The following is a 17,216-nucleotide window of genomic DNA, read 5'->3' as shown; positions in this document are numbered from 1 at the left end:
TGTAATCTCTTTGTAACGCCGAACTCCTGTCAGCAGCTTGTGCCGTGCATTTAACCTTTCTAGCCTGCCCCCCCGCCCCCGCCCGTTCCGGACTTCCCCTGCCGGCCCAATTACGGCTAATCCCGTACAGCCCGTGTAAAACCCTGCCCTAATCCGCCTCCCAGCCGCTGCCGCAACACCGGCTCCTCATTTACATTCGCTGCCCGCGCCTCCCGCGGCTCCGCGGCTCCGCGCCGGGGCTGCCGCCGCCGCCTCCCCCGCGCCGCAGCCGGCGCCGCTTCCCGGGGAGGCCGGGCCGGCGGGAGCCCCGCCCGCGCCGCGGGGAGCGGGAGCAGCAGCAGCGCGCGGCCGTGCGTGCCCGCCAGCAGCGCCGCCCGCTCCGCAGCGCGGGGGGAGCCGCCGGCGCCGCGCCTGAGGTAAGAGCGGCAGCCGCCGGCTCCTTCCCGGGGCTCGGCCGCCGGGGCGGGTGCTGCGGGGTGGGTTCGGCAGCACGGGCTCTGGAGCGAGGGGTGAGGCGGGGGCTCCGCTCCCGAGATGCGCTGGTTTATCGGTTCACTTCTTATTTCACGTATTTTATGAAATATGATGGGAAGCGGCAGCTGCTTAGCGTTTTGCGCTGCTAGTTTAAAAAGCATTGCATCATTGTAGCTGTCCTGCGGCTCGGTGGGCTCGGCTGTATGTGAATAAGCAGTTTCAAGGGTAGGCACGTAGTGGAAATCGCGTATGGATTATTTCCACTCTTTTTGAATGGGTGGGAGCTGGGAGGGAGGGTGACGTTAATACCTGTGGCTGCATGAATAGCATCGTATCTCTTGTGGAAGGCAAGATGTTTCATTTTTTTAAGCAGGTGCTACAAGGTGCTTGTCGTGACTAGTGAGTGTGTTTGCCGAGATGCGGATCGGTAATACACAACCGAAGGCACGAGACTGCTCCATATCGTAATGAACTGGGAGCCTGTGGCTTGCATACTGTATTTAAAGTAGAGCACCGCATGAAAGACTGCATCCTTTTTTAAACCGGTCTTGAAGCATAGCCCATTGAAAAAGCCTGTTGTAGTACTGTGATAGGCAGTACCTTTTATCTAGGCAGTTCAAGAGAGAAAGCCTTCATATATTTCTCTCATATAGTAGGAGGGGCCAGATGACAGTTTCAGGAAAATATTTTAAAGCATACATTGAATATATGGGTTATAACAGAGATAAAACAACTATGGATAAGTAATTGAGGATTGAACTGACTGCTTCAGGAAAAAATGGGAAGGAAGCTGAACTGTGCTATGAATAAATGGCCATGCCTGTGCAGAAGCGCAAAATATGTAATCGAAGAGAAAACCCACCTCTCTCAACTGCAGGAAGCAGCCATACATTCAAGGTCTGTGGAGGGAGTCCTTTTTATGGAGAGGCTTCTGTGGAAATAGCTGCTAATTAAAGCAAGCAGGATCAGTCCCTCTTTATCCTAGTGACAAGTTAATGTTTAAAAATGACCCTTTGACTGCCTCAGGAGGTAAATCAGCAATGGGAATATGCTTCTGATGAATGAGGCTGTCATTTTAACAGCTGGCTTTTTTTTCTTTTTTTTTTTTTTTTGGGGGGGGGGGGCAGAATAGGAGATTAAGGAATGCAATTCAAAAGCAAATTTTAAAAAAGCTATGATTTTCTCCTGATGCTCTGCAGAAGTACCCCTGGAAAGCAGATGCAGCCGTTCAAATCTATATTAGGTTCCGACTCTTACATTGCTGAGTGATTTTAACCAGATAAATTGAAGGAATAGGTAACAGTATAGTAACAGTGACACTACCTGTATTTGAAAATATTCTAGTGACTTGACTTAAAATCTGTATTAATTAGACCTAAATCTACACACGCAAGCAAGTGGATATTGCCTACTATGTTGTTGTCCCAGAGTGACCTATTCTCCTCTAGTTTATATAGCAGACTTACTATAAATCCTAATCGTAAAGTAATCTTTGATGCAGATACAGTGAAATTATAATGGTAAATTTCTCCCTACCTATTCTGATTATGGTGGACCATGCTAATCAACTGTTTGAAGACCACCTATTCCTTTAAAAAAAATTGTTGCTTCTCAGGATTTTAAAATTGCAGAAATACCTTTAATCCTATTAGGACTGATGGAATTTACTCTGTCCTTGTAAACTGATGTTCTCTGGATTAATGCCAGATATGGAATAGTTTGAACTTTCCACTGGAGAGATTAAGGAAAGAGGGAAGGCAATTACAAGTGTTACACTGGTAGAGATTCAATTATGCGATTGTATACAGGATTTGCAGTTACAACACCATAATGCAGAATAAAATAAAACAAGTTTATTATTGGCAAAGCCTTTTATTTCTGCTAATGAAACTGTCGTGCCAATATAATGCTAAAATAGCTGCAATAATAAGCATACATTATAGACACTTTATGTATTGACACTGATTGCCTTAAAAAGTTTCAAAACACTGGGCAATCTTTCCTCTCCTGGCAAAAAGAGGCAATATTCCTAAGTGCTTGTGCTGTAGCATCTGCTCTGGTGCTGCCTTCCCTTAGAGGTCTTGCCAGAGCTGTTCTGCCTTAGCAGATAAGCTGAATCAGCACAGATTGCATTTCTTCACAGCCTGCAGCTGCCCATAGCAAAAGTTTAGCTAAGCTGAATCCCTCAGAGGGCATGCAACAGACCTCAGTTGCATCAACCAACTCATCCTCCAGTCTAGCTCACTGCAGGTAAACAAATTATTCTCTGAGGATTATCGCTAGACCAGAGGTTTTGGCTGTGCTCTAAAATGGATTGATCAGTTGCCAGGTATATAGAGGCAATTAATGTACACACAAATTCTAGCATATGTACTTGGAAATTATTTATTCTGGTCAGAGTTAATGCATCTGTGTAAAAACTTTCACTGAATTGTTTCATTACATCCCTGTTTGTGGAATATATGAACTGGTATGCCTGGCTTTTATCTACTAAGCAACAAAATGAATTAATAACCAATAAATTTGTGAATAAATACTAGGGTTTTGCATCCAATGCTCAGCTGTGTGGTGGAGCACAGCTGAAGACAATGTGGTGCCTGCAAGAGATTGCCTTTGAGTGATAGGATGTGAATTTATGACTGTGATACTGAAGATGGTTAACTTAAAATCAGTAGAAATTAAAGTGAACCAAAACCTATCTTGCCATTCCCTGCATTATTCAGAGGAAGCCATTAAGCAGCATAGTTACTGGAGGGTAACTGCAAATAACTCTGCTAGAGGCACATGCTGGCCACAGGAAATATACAAAATAGGAAAAATGAAAATTGCTGTTAAGTTCCTAATCTAGTATCTACCAAAAAAGCTTCATAGTTGACTATTGTCTGACTGAGGACTGAGTTATTCTTCAAAAGAAACAGGAGTGAGACCAGATTGTAATTTTAGACCTACTTTGTAGCCTGTTGTAAATAAAGATTTTCAAGCTCAAGTTTGAGGTACTAGAACTCAGAACGTTGAGGTTAGAGATGTTTGCCTATAGATCATTAATGACAGGAATAGGGTAACATTGCAATAAGGAGTGATGGGTATGGGAAAGAACAACCCATCTCTTGTTCCTGGTTGACTGAGGAACTGGATTATGCAGAACACGTAGCCATCTCTTTGGATAAGAACATGATGCATCTCTGCTTGATACTGTGTAGCCCTTGCCACTGATGACAATACATGTAATCTGTAGCTAAAGCAGTCGTTGTGACCTTTGGTTTTCTGATAGAAAGAAGTGTATGAGCTGCCACACTTACTAGTTTTCCTTTGCAAAGCTCTCTTGAGCACTGGGTAAAGGTCTAACTTGTTCGTTATTGTGGGGGCAAGTTCTTCTCTCTGCTTTCTCATAATTTCTTCTGCATCAGAAAGCAGGTTTTATGCAGTGTACTGTGATGCTGAGGAAAGGGTTTGCTAACTAAAATTGCTTTGGTAGTTTTCATTTGGGAGTGTGATCTAAAGGGCAATACATAAACATAATGCCACAACTGGGCAATGCATTAAATGCTGCAAGCAGAGCTACTGGTCTTACTGCAAGCAGCAGTGACTGCTGCAGCTTTTTCTTCTCTGGAAAGCACAAGAGAAGTTGCGTGATTCTTAGAGTAAGGAGCATCTAGGGGTATCTCTAACTCTAGGTTAATTTTCAAAGTCATTGTTTCATCAGTCCCTTCCATCCATAAAGTGTGGAGACCTCAAATGAAATTCTTGTCCCACTGTTCAGGATCAGATTTTCACCTTAACCATGTCAGTAACATATTTCTTAAAGAAAATAAATAATTAGGGAACAGTTTATAGGCTGACAAAATGGCTGAGGTTGCAGGGACCTCTGAATGTTGTCTGGTCCAACCCTCGGCTTAAAGCATTTAGAGCAGGTTGCACAGGACTCTCTGTTCAGCTGGGTTTTGAATAACTCCAGTCTATGGGGATTCAGACTCTGCAGCCCGAGTGACCTGTACCTGCGTTGGACCATGCTCTCACTGCAAGAGTTTCTTATGTTTAAATGAAATTGCTTGTGTTTTGGTTTGTGCCTGTTTCATCTTGTTTTTTCATTGCACATCCCTAAGAAAAGTCTGGCTCCATCTTCTTTACTTTCCCTTCTTTGTCAGAAGGGCACGCCTCTGGTTTATGGTCAGCTTTTCCATTGTGGCTCCCAGGTCTTTCTCTGCAAAGCTGTTTTCCCAGCCAGTTGGCCTCTAACCTGGACTGGTACAAAAGGAGAAGGGAGGAAGCAGAGGAAAATGACAAAGAGGAAAGGGTAGAAGAAGGGATTGGGGGGATGGTAGTGTGTAGAGGAATGCAGGCAACTATAGCCAGTATGGTGGTTGCAGCAGGCTGGTTGACCTCAGCCTCATTATAATGCTGTTGGGGGAAGACCACAGTCTTGAATGTCAATCCACAAGTGCTTCTATGCTTGGTAGTTTAAATAGGTTTTAATGTACCCTGCAGCTGTAAATGATGATATTAATATGAATCAAAAAAGATGTGTGAGTTTTATTCTGAGATTGGTATATACGCTTCCAGGGCAGCCAGGATGCTTTCCTTTTCAACTGTCTTTGCAATGGTGTAGTTCTGGCAGTACTGGTATGACAAAGAAAGGTTTTTCTGGGCAGCTCATGTTGCGTTACTAATCTCTGTCTATTAAGGCAGACTTTTCCAGGAAGGATCATGATGCTTCAAAGGAGCAAACGTAGTTTCATGACACTAGTATAGTATATTAGCTGTGGAAGACATGGGGGGAATTGGTGCCGAAAGAAGCCTTCTGTCATCACATAAAGGATCACTGGCATTCAGCAGTAGTCCTCCAGAATAGATGATGCAGGACTACATTTAAGAGTCCTTTATGATGGTCCTGAAATGGATGTTGTGCATGTACATTTGAGCATATAACTCTTTCATGTTTGGAAATAACACAGGTGCACTGGGAGTTCTTCATATCTGAGAAATAGTTTGTCTTTATCATTGGTCCAGACCTGCATCCACTGTAAGTAGGTCAATCAAAGTCAATGGAGCAGTACCTGTCTGCCCTTGCTGTACGTTGTCTGTTGTGTTTTTTCTTCCAGAAGGTTGAAAGCCACCCAAGACACATAAAATAGAGGGATTTTCTTGGTCAGTCGTGTTCCTATTCAAAGATTTCAGAGGTGTGATCCGTATGATATCTGCCAAGCTGTTAAAGCATGTTGTGCAACTTCATAGTGGAGAGGTGCAGGCAGAGTACTCCCTGTACAGGAGCACACACAGGAATACTACGATCAGGTTTTTGCATGTTAAGATTTTAAGAGGCAGAGCTAACATCTCTGAGTGGAGTTGAAAGCACTGCAATCATTTTTACATATTGCTAATGCTCCTTTGCTCAGCTTTATTTTTTTTTTTTATACCTTTGTTACTGAAATCAGGACAGTAGCTAATAAAGATGTATGTTATCCCTCCAACAGCTCAGTTTGCTTCAGTTTCTGAGTAAATAGTTAACAGCATATCGTGTAACCAGACACTTGAAGACACTCTTGGAGGATTTTTTTTAGTTAACCTGCACTTTCTGTGGTTCATATAATGTCTATCAGTATGTAGGAAAACACTGTAAAATAGTAACAGTATTATACACAAAGGACTAGAAATAGTATATATCCAAGGTTTGAATACAAAATAGTATTGTAGCATTCTATTTATAACGGTATATTCAAGGGGATCTCCAGTTCATTTCTGTTTGTCAGTGTTTGAGCAGAGCCTGTGCATCCTGAGGGTAATTGATCTTGGTGATCAACCAACAAAAAAGTTTTAGATGTCTTTTCACTCTATCGTGCTTGCTGCTGTTGGCTCATTCCTTTCTGTTCTCTAATGCAGGCTACCCTCCTACCTATCCCTGCAGTCACATAATTGACATGATTGCATACACGGAGTCCTTACTCTATAGGACTTTGGCACGTGACAACCAGTTTTTCCATTGAGCTGTAATCAGTTCTTCAGTAGTGTTGTAGGAGTGGTACACTTCACAGTTCTCTTTACCTGCATCCAGGCATATGCCAAAGCCTATGTCCCGCATGTCCCTTTTCTTAACCTGCTGCCTCTTCCTGCCAAGTTGAGTGATCTAATCCATGGTTCAGTGAAGTACCTCTTTGGCCCACCATCCAAAGGACAACATCTACTCTCCTCTGTCTGGACACTGCTTGCTTCAGGTCTCCTTGGTGCTACAGGGACAAGGAGATTGATCACCTCCTCACTGAGATGGTTGGCTGTGTAATGCCAAGGAGACTTGATGGCTGTTGGTCCTGACTTACAGGCTCTATTTTATCCAGCAGGTCTGAGATGGCAGGAGGGTTTCATGTTTTAATACCAGATTTACTTACCTGTAGATACTTGATATTACATTGGAATTTTTATTTACAAGAGTGATACAGCATTATGCCCAAATGACACAAGCATGACGTAAGATTGTAATGTACAGTAGAATCACAATACAAACCAATTCCCCATGCCAGTCTCTACATGCTCCGCTGCCACAAAGAGAAAGATTTTGTCCTACTTAGAGAGGTCCCAAACCATGGACCAAATGTAAATACAGTCTGGAATCTTTAGATGGCCTGCACAGTGAGGGATGCTTAATTTCTAAGAATGAATGTTGTACCTTTTTTTTCTCATGTTAAGTCCCGGCTCTCGTTTTAGCCAGTACTTCTGAAAGACAAACCTTGTATTTCACTGATACCAAGTCCTGAAAGCCCTCAGAGGGAGGAGGAGAGCCTACGCACATTGGTCATTTTCTGGAGATTCAGAGTCAAGGGCTCCAGCGTAATTGTGCATGACCTTTCAGATCCGAGATCTGTCTGCATCGAGGAAGAGCCACAGCCGACTTGAAACATCTCCCAGCATCAAGGATTTTCTGGCTCCATCAGGAGTTCCAGGTTTAAATGGCAATTAAGTCAGATTTAGTGCCTTGCACTATCAGTGTGTGACATGCCAGCTCTGCCGTGCAGGGACAGAGTGGTCCCGTGTGCCATCCTCTGTGGCAGGAAGTTACAGCAGTATGTAAAACTATATGTGGTAATATAGTCTGAAATACCATTGCTGATGACTTTTAGGCGTTCTGAGCAAACAAGATGAAAACAAAGCCACTAATTTTCACTTTTCCATTGTAAAAAAGGGATGGGGGGAGAGAGTGGCCTGGTAAGATGTGTACGCTACAAACCATACATACACAGAGCTATGCTAACCTTTGAAATACTTGTAAACAGTTTCTGTAGAGAGCAGTAGATTTTAAGCAGCAGCAGCAGCCAAAATGCGGAAAGCAGCAGGTGTTGTGCATCCCACTTTCTGTGTCGTGGTGCTGGAGCCAGGGGTGTCTGGTGAAATCTCAAAACAGTCAAATGCTTTGAGAAGCCGAACACAGCTCAGCAAAGCAGATCTGAGCTAACGTGGACTGCCTGTCTGCCAGTAAAGAGATAACTGCACTCCATTGTTTAATTGAAATGTCATGAAACTAAAATATACTTTGGTAAAATCCACCGTAAAAGTTCATTCTGCTTGTGGATCCTGCATATAGGGGGGGAGGAGGGGTATCTGTCAAGTTCACAGGTAGGGGAGACAAACTTACAGCTTTTGCTGATGAAAACTGTAGTGCCTAAGCAGTGAACCTGTTGCTTGGTTTTCAGAGGTCCTCTTGGTTTGCATGACCAAATTTAAATACCTAGAAGGCACTGCATCTGTAGATACATTTGAGGAATCTCACTGTGATTTTCTGAGTATTTCTACCAAAAAACATCTCTCTGACTGAATTTTCCTACTGTCTCCCTAATTTGCTCTGCTCCTGAAACCCTTGACAGCATTCAAAGTCACATTTTTGGAAGGCTTTTTTCTTTTTTTGTTACCTTAATTGCTGAATATAAATCTTGGCCACTCTTTCAACCTCCAGTTTCTCAAATTAATAGCATTCCTATTCCTGAGCTAGTATTTAAACGTAACTTACTTCCTTTCCACAAGAATCAACCTTTGACAGATAAATTGACAATGCAGAGAAGCAAGCTATGCCATTTTTTTTGTACAGTAAAGTGTTTGAATTTCACAAGGTAGGAGCCGTTCTCAAATATGTAAGATATATACATATGGAATGTGATGTTCTGGAAAGTCTGCAAAGAAATCCTAAAGAATCCTCTACTTACATTCCTAAAAATCAATAACCTACAGAAACACTGTGGTCTGTAATCCATTACACTGAAAGGTCTGGAGAGCAGTAGGAGCACTGTGGCATAGAGCCATATGTGTTTAAATTTAATGCCTTGTAGAATAAGATTAATAAACACCTTGGAATAACACACCCACTTCTCTAAATTTACAGGTTGCACCAGCAGTCCGATTAAAAGTAAGAAAATTAAGAATTTGGAAGAGTTGCTATTACCAGGAAGATCTGAACCAATGGACTGTATGGATACAGGCATGTTTGAAGGCATCTGCTCTTCCCATTACAAGGTAAGACACACAAGGATTTTTCTGCTGGTTTGTTTCTCTTCGGTGCAGTGCAGCTCTCTGTTGTGGCACTGCCCAAGATGGCAATGGAGGGGTTCTCCAAAGCTGGTTCAGTCTAGTGGCTCATTGCTAGTAACTGTAGCCTATAGTTAATGTATAACTGGACTATATTCAGACCCAAAAGGCCTCAACTTTCAGAAGTCGGTGACAAATGTGGATCCTCAGGACCTGTAAAATTCTAAGTTTTGTAATATAAAGTGTCTGTTCAGATGACTCTACAAGTTGTCTGTTTCTTTTTTTTATGTGCTTATTAATTGCTGTAGACTGAAGTGGAGAATCAGGAGAAAGTATCTCAGAGTTGTATGCCAGAAAATGTGTCTAACTGAAGATGCAAGTTATGCCATTTTCTTTGTGAAGTCTTAGTGTTCTTTCGCTTTCAGGGTTGTTATATGGTTTGTCTGCAAAAGTTGCTGCATTTTTTTCTTTCCTATTCCATTAAGATTTGTTACATATTGCTTTAAGATGAGGGCAGTGGAGAGCTTGGTGCATTTTCTTGGCAAGTTTTTGCCTGATATCTGTGTGTACTGTCATTTACACTGAATGCTTCCTGTACTGAGTTGTTTTCATGGAAGGTACACGACACAGATTTTCAAAATTTGGGACTGGTAGAAGCACTTGAGAAATACACGAAGTGAACTAATGTAAAAGTAAAATTTCTTGTTTCCAAGAAGTAGTTCTGTGTGGCTGGGGGATGGATACATGGGACTTCATATTCTAACAATTTTGATCAACACAAGATTGCTACAGGGCAAATGCAAACCCAAAACACCAGCTCTGTGTTATTTGGGAGCTCAAATCAGGCAGTTGTGCTGTTACAAAAAGGGGCCATTACAACTGGACTTAGCTGGTTTCTGCTTTAACCCAGAGAAGACTTTCAGCTGAAGTCAGCATGACACTGGCTGATGAAAATGGAGAAACAGTGTTGAATGATGAGGTAACAATCTGTGCTGGGGCAGTGCACTGCCGTTGCTTCTATGGCGTACAGAAATACTAGCCAACAGTGTCCAGTATTAGCAGTCTGCCATTTTCACGAGCATGGTATTCTTCTTCATGCCTCTCATTCTTTTGTGGAAGAACTAATTGAAGTGATCCTCTTCCTAAGGTGGGGAATGTAACAGACTGTGGCACTGCGTCCTGTAGAAACAGGAGGTACTCACTTGTATGCTGAAATAACAGGAATGAAACTTGTAAAGTATTTAGAAAAATGCAAAGATAAGCAAAAGTAAATACAACTTAGAAGGAAAAATGGATTCAAACCCTTGAGTACTTGAGACATTCCAGTAATTTTCTGTAGTTGTTGTTACGGAGAAATGTAGATAGACCATAAAGACCTGTAAGATCTGGTCTAGATAACAAACACCTCCCTAAAGAGTTTTATTTCCCTTCCCAGATGCTTGTGTGACCCCTGGCGTCCACACACAAGTGCTCCAGTGGAATCTGTATCGCCACCGGGTGTTGCCGGCTTCCACAAGTATAAATGCTGGCCTGGTCTGTGCTTTCTTGTTTGAAAGTCTTTACACTTGCATTTTACAAAGTCCCTAGCTTTAGTGCAAATTCCTAATACAATGTGTGGGAGGGGAATGACAGCTTTGGTTCCTCAAATGCAAAATGAGAATACAATTTTGTGTTGCCACCTGGCCTGCTTTAATCATGTCCTTCTCTGAATCAGAGCTTCAGAGTTTGTGCTGCTTTGTGAGGGAGAGAGCCCAGCCTTGGACGGGGCCTCTGGCTGTTGCGTGGCAAGTAATCCTTCCAAATAGGATTTGCATTCTTGCAGCAGCCATTCTGAGGACAGAGAATGAATCCATGGAGGCAAATTCTGCTTACACAGACATAGCTCAAGTCCAGCCATTCAGAACACGAGTCAGTGACAGACAGAGTTGCACGTAAATTGAGTCCTTTCTGAAAAGGACTGGTACTAGTGGCTAAGAAAAATGTACAGGGCCAGAGTGTCTGCAATGTCTTAACTGGATTTATAGGCACTTACTTAGAGGAACAATGTTCGAGCCTCCAAGTTGCTTTGTTAGTTTTATTTTAACAACTCTGCAGGGCTGGCAGCTTTTGTCATGTGGAAATGTGAACATGCAACACAGCTACTTCTGTGTATGGTCTTGGTCTTCACTTAAAACTTCATTGCTCTTTCAGTGCTGTATACTGTGTGCTTTAAAGTACCTGACATGGTCTACTATAGTGACTCTTCTATTTGGGATGGTACCCTGCAGCTGTAGGATAGAATAAATAACTGGAGCTAAGAGCAGCTTAAATCAGAGCCAGACCTTGAATCCCTGAACTTTTGAATTGCCATTTATGTGTGGGCATTACTCTTGATAGCCTTCTAGGTGTGTTTATCCTTTTTTGGCTGAGAAATGACTGGAACATCAAGCAAAACTTAGGAAATGAAAGAATAGACTACCTTCTGGTTTATACCCAACACAGGTGTTCTGATATTAACAGAAGATATGTGAGTTTCAGTTAATGGTGGTTTTTTTTTTGCAATCTAAGTTTAAAATGAAAGCCTGAATAAGCACCTGAAAACTTCAAAACAATAAAAAACCTCCTTCAACTCATCAATGTTTTGTAGCTCTTGCTTTTTTTTTTCCTCTGTAGAACATAAAGATGTGTTTGGAATCTATATTGAAGCACTGGTAACTTATAAGTGAAACATTTATTTTCAAACTTCAGGATAGTTCAATCAAAACCAGTTCATTTTGCTAGGAGTTCACAGTTCAGTGAAAGATTTCCTTATAATATATGAATAAAATAAATTGATTTTTCTTATTACTTAGTCCTGTTGTTTTTTTCTTTCTAGTGCATTGAAATTGATGTTTCTATTACTCACTTCTACTAGTAAGGGACCCCATGTGTTGACAAGGCATCAATTGTGCTGGGTACCATGCTGGGTACCTTGCTGGGTCCAGTATAAATTGTAAATGCACCTTTCTGCAAAAAGTATATGATCAAAGAGGCAAGAAATATTAGATGGGCACAGACCCAGGAGCACAGAGGACAGTGAGATTTTTTTTTTTTTTCCCCATCAGCATGGTAAGCAGTGGCTTCAGGAACCTGCAGGCAGCCATTTACATATGCAACTCTATAGCCTCGAGGTGGTTGTCTTTTAAGGTGGTGGAGAATCAAAGCATTTCATCTATGCAAGCAAGGAGGGATCCAAAGAATTGCCCGTAATGTCATTATAGTACTCCATGCTGGTTTGATTTGAATAAGCAGTTTGCTTTAAATCAACTTGGAAATGGGAGCAGCCTCTTCACAGTGTGGGGAAGCCTTTTGCTTTTGGAAGTGAGGGTGACATACAGCTTGTCTGTCCTGCAGTATAATTTGTCATGACATTAGCTGGCACAGTAAGTTCTTACAAACTGCAGTGACACTTGCCCTATGTGACATAATTCGAAACGCTTTTTCATAATACTTCCACTTGAGCTGAAAGCGGCAAACTGTCGTTTCTAATTTCAGCCCTTTTGATCACTTGTCCCCAATGATAAGTTCTGCTTTGCAATGTTTCCCAGTGCTGCCTGAAGTGAAAAGATGAGATAGCAGCTAGCAGTCCAAGGTTTTTCCCTTGTCGCTACTTGAGAGCATGCTAGAAGTCATTGATCCTTCAAGACCTAAATCCTGTAGGAGTTAGATTCAGAAGTTAGCCCTCCCAAAGCAGACATAAAGATGTAGAAGTAACAACAGAGCCAACTAGCAATAAGGTGTGTTTGTGCTTGCCTCCATTTATTACTACTAACATTGGATGCTAGTCACAGAGTATAATACTTAAAAACCCATCAAAAGGAAAGTGGTATGGAGTGAGATCAGAGTCTTTGCAATCAAAACCAGTGCTTTTTTCTAGTTTTTATATGGGTCACCAAGTGGGAATTATTATGACTTTGTTTTTAATTTCTTTCGGCAAGGAGAGAGTCTTTACTCAATAAAGATTGCCTAAACTCTTGTTGCTACTTAGTGATCTATTCAAGTTGCATGTGGAATGCTGGAATTATTTCCTAGTGACTAGATGGAAAATACAGTTATTTTGGTAACATTTTGTTCGTGCTGATGCTATTGAATATGCATAATTCACTCCACTTGATGCTCTGGCCTTGACAAGTTTGATTACTGTTCCTAATAGTAAGAAATAACAGTTCTTTTGGGGTGGTAGGCAACTGCTAAGTACAATGTGGATGAAACAAGAAGTGTCTTGCGGGTGCAGTTAAATGCAGTCAAGCGTGGTGGGGAATTCACCAGTAACCAGTAAGGGGAGAAGTTTGGGAGTGTGAGCTCTTGTTTGATAGCTGGTATAAAAGTAAACTGCTATACTGTGTAAAATCAGACAGGGAAATCTGATATAAAGATAAACTTGCTATGAGACTAATCTAATAGACTCCACAAATACTAGTAAAACGAAAGAAGCGGGCACCTGGTTATGCAGGATACGTAGTGCTTCCTCTGGTTTCTTGCTAAACATAGAAACAAAAACTGGGACACTTTTAGGTGTCTACTTATTTAGCCTCAGGTTCCTCACAACCCATGAGTCATGGTTTTGAGGACAACCTTATAGCTATGTGAGGTATGGAAATGCTCTTATCCCACCCCCCTATACAGATGACCACTGAGATTAGCCCAGGATCGTGCAAAGCAGAGAACTAAATTCCACTTCGAAAACCAAGCACCAGACTTGACTATTCACTCAATACTCTTACACCAGTGGGTTGATCTTTCTGCAGAATGAATAGGCCATACCACTCCTATCCTCAGTTAGATTCAGGATCCATCTATTGAATTTCAACCGTGCATTTCTAGGTCAGATTTAAAGTGAGTAAAAAGGTCACACTTTGAACTATGTGGTGTTCAGGAATAGAACTGAAAATAGTAAATGGAGTACAGAAAACTACAGAAATCCAGGAGACACTCAGATTTGGAGTTCAGCTTCTTCCAAGAAAGAGGCCAAACTGAACTTTTAAATTCTAGTCAGTCTGCAAAGGTGAGGTTGCAGCTGAGACAGCATCACCTTGTTGTGCGAAAGAGATCCCTTTAAGTTTACCATGCTGGAAATTAAGTCAGTACAGAAAATGTTGCAAATGTATACAGTGTGACTTGCATATTTATTTCTGTATCTGTGCTGTTAATTAAATGTTAAATTACTAAAAGTACATTTTTTAAGCCCTACTTGTGATACAACCTTCTCTTTTTTTGTTTCTGTTTTCATCTTTTTAAAAAAATTTCCTCCTTACATGCATGTGCTCATTGCTTAGATTTAGTTAGATGTATACTACTTAAAACCAAACCTTTGTAAAAGCAAATGCAAAGTAATTTTTTTTTAAAACAAGTGTCTTCTGGCATTTAGCATGCCAACAGCAGTGCTAAGAAGTCAAAGGAATGCTTGAGTAGGAAGGCAGAAGCACATCATGTGAAGTTTCACAAGTGAAAGCCAGCAACCTTTTTTGCACGTAGTTGGAGTTGTTTATAGCTGCAAAGAGCTGGCTGAGTGCTGAATCAAAGCGCTTAAATAGCGGGGAAAGATTTTGACTTTTGAATGTTCTGTAAAATCATGTTTTCATGCATTTCAGTGTGGGATTCAAATTGTTGGCATCTTTCTAAATGTGTGTTAAAAGGCATGGGAAAATGAATGTATGATAAACTATGTCGGAGGAAGGAATGGTGGTTTGCTAGGAAGTGAGACAAAGATGGTCTAAGCATGGTCTTACCCACAAGATCTGACTGGGTGTTTTTGTGTGGCTTTAGACAAATTACCTAATTTATCCACCTTAAATCTTTCCTGTGATTAAATGGAGTAGTAGTACTAGCTTCATTTGACTTTGGGAATGAAATGAGAGGAAAAAAATGTATGTGCAGTTGCTGAAGATCCAGGTAGTTAAAAATGCAGAGTACTGTTGTTATGTGACTTTGGTTTAGTTTGAACAACGTAATCAGCAGGAAGCTTTGTCTAGGCATCTTAGTGAAGTACCAAATAAGTATTTAATATCCTAAATCCTCTCTTGGGGTTGGCTTTTGATGACATCTGTGTCATAATTCTTTCCTTTTATAGGTATTCAAAGAAGAGATTATCTGATGTTTTTTGAAAGTTCTATTTTTCTAAGTCCTTTTCCTGAATGCTTCCTGAATGAAGAATTGTGCTTTTTGCTCATTTAGCTGCATCCTTGCTGGCTTTCCTTGCTCAGCTTAGATTTTGGAGGCAGGGTATATTGTCTATAAACTTCAGGTTGTTCAGCTACTCTGCCTTTTATGCTGAGTCTTTTTTTCTTTTCCACACTAGTCTCCAGATGAGACTTCAAAAGCTAAGAATTACTGCAGAGTTTCACCTTACACTAGTCTTCTCTCTGATTTGGTCTACTAGCTGCTTATGTGTTGTTTTACAGTACAGGAAACCGTTCGCTGAAAATGGTGCATGTAAAATCTTATTCTAAGAGTTCTAAGAGCTTTTCTTTAAACTGAAGAAGGATGTTTTACCTGTCACAGTAGGCTTATTAATTTGCATTTGTTGCTTTCTCTTTTCAGATGTAAACTTTCATGTCCTTGAGTGGAATCTCACTTAACATGCTGTTGTCTTAGGCACACAGTCTACTATATTTCCTCATTCTGCCACAGAACCTAATAGCTTTCAGGATGGAGGCTGTCAGGTACCAGTTGGCAGGAACCACCACACTACTCTTACTTTGGACTTCTCTTTGGCAATTTAATAATACTGTATTTTTCAGTTTTCTGTTCCTCGGCAGTAGCTTACATCTATCTTCATCTTTCAAACTCTATACGTTTATGTCTTGCCTTAATTTTCCCCTTTTGGAGAATTTGACATCTTCTACCCTTCCCCTTAGGCTGTTGAAATTCTTCCTCCAGGTTAATTTTAGCTGTCTGCTTATGGATGATCAATCTGGTTTTATCCAGCTTTGCACTAAGGAGGATCTTCTCTGTGTTTCTTTCCTGTGATTGTGTCATCCCATGAACTTTTGCTTTGTAAAGAAATAAAAATATTCTGCTTCTTGGTCACAAAACTATCAAGCACATTTCTGTGTTGGTAGTTAGCATTTTATTGTCTTACCTAATCTCAGATCAGAAAGATTTACACGGTGTTTTTTCATCTACAAGGGAGTTCAGCTAGCATTCCTGTTTTCTTGTGCTAAACTTACTAGACAGGCATGTGTAACATCATGCTTGTCTCTTGCAGCTTCAATTACATGTATGTATATGGAAACAGTACTTTGTGCTCTTCACACACTTGTATATAACTTCCCAGTGACTTTCTGCTGGGTATCTCTTAACAGTTTCCAGGTTTGTTCTCTCCAGCATCTTTTCTAATTTAATGTTCCTGCACTCATGATTCAAGCTGCAGGATGCCTGATCCAGACTTGGAGAAGTGAAGGAAATTTTTTGGAAAATTGAAATTTGTTAAAGAAATATTGGGAAGAAGTGGAGGTAGTAATTTTCAGTAGCTCATCCAGCAATGGGTTAAGAAATCCTGATACCTGGTTTCTCTCTGATGTAAGTGGTGCGGCTTATTTTAAAGCAACCTCAGGAATAAAAGACCAAAATAGAATGACCTGAGGCATGCACTGTACACAGAGCAGATCAGAGTAAAGGAGTCCTAATAAAACTGCCCTTCTTTCTCTCTTCACATAAGCAGCTTCTGGGAAAGAAGGGTTATGCTTTTTCTCTTGCATGAGTAGAGGAGGCATAGGAAAGTGATGTGGTGAAATCTGTTAGGGGCATGTTCCTTGGAAGTTTTCCTAGAATGTTGACTCAAGTATGAAGACTGTCTGCAGTGATCAATGGAAGTCTCCAGGTATGGAAGAAGCTGTTCTGCATGTTTTTCCGCAGCTCTTTCCCCCTTTTAGGTATCAGAGGCAGTCTCACCTAAAACGTGCATCTGTTGCAGTAGACCAGGGAGGAATGTGGAAAAATGAATGTGTTTAAAAAAATGTGGTTCTCTGAGAGAAACCTGTGTTCATATCAAAGATCCATTTATTAAGATCTTATAATTCATAGTGAAAGGAATAACTGAATGCAAGTGAAGAGAATGGTTCTGCTGCTTCTGTGAAATTTCCTGTGTAACGGGCTAGTAAATGAACAAATGTAAAAAGCTTTCAGGATCTTTAAAAACCCCACACAGAGATTGTTGCTCAGTGTAATTAACAGAAGGGCTAGGCAGCTAGCCCTGGCTGATTTGAAGGCTACCATTA

The 17,216-nt window shown here is 41.1% G+C and overlaps 1 protein-coding gene across 3 annotated transcripts in view; it reads left to right on the top strand.

Moving 5' to 3' along the window:
- The first annotated feature begins 345 nt into the window (after positions 1–345).
- TMEM108 (transmembrane protein 108) overlaps positions 346–17,216 on the top strand; it is a 167,257-nt gene continuing 150,386 nt past the window's right edge. Inside the window, exons 1-2 of one of the 3 annotated variants that reach the window (XM_040589990.1) lie at positions 346–416; positions 8,837–8,967. The gene's annotated coding sequence lies outside the window, so the exon portion shown is untranslated. Of the gene's footprint in view, positions 417–8,836; positions 8,968–16,698; positions 16,820–17,216 lie in introns of those variants that run through there. The other 2 variants (XM_040589991.1, XM_040589992.1) reach the window with 2 other exon arrangements.

This window comes from Falco naumanni, chromosome 4 (genome assembly GCF_017639655.2).
Source record: "Falco naumanni isolate bFalNau1 chromosome 4, bFalNau1.pat, whole genome shotgun sequence".
NCBI lineage: Eukaryota > Metazoa > Chordata > Aves > Falconiformes > Falconidae > Falco > Falco naumanni.
The sequence above is the reverse complement of the archived record's forward strand: the minus strand, read 5'-3'. Positions and strand labels throughout refer to the sequence as shown.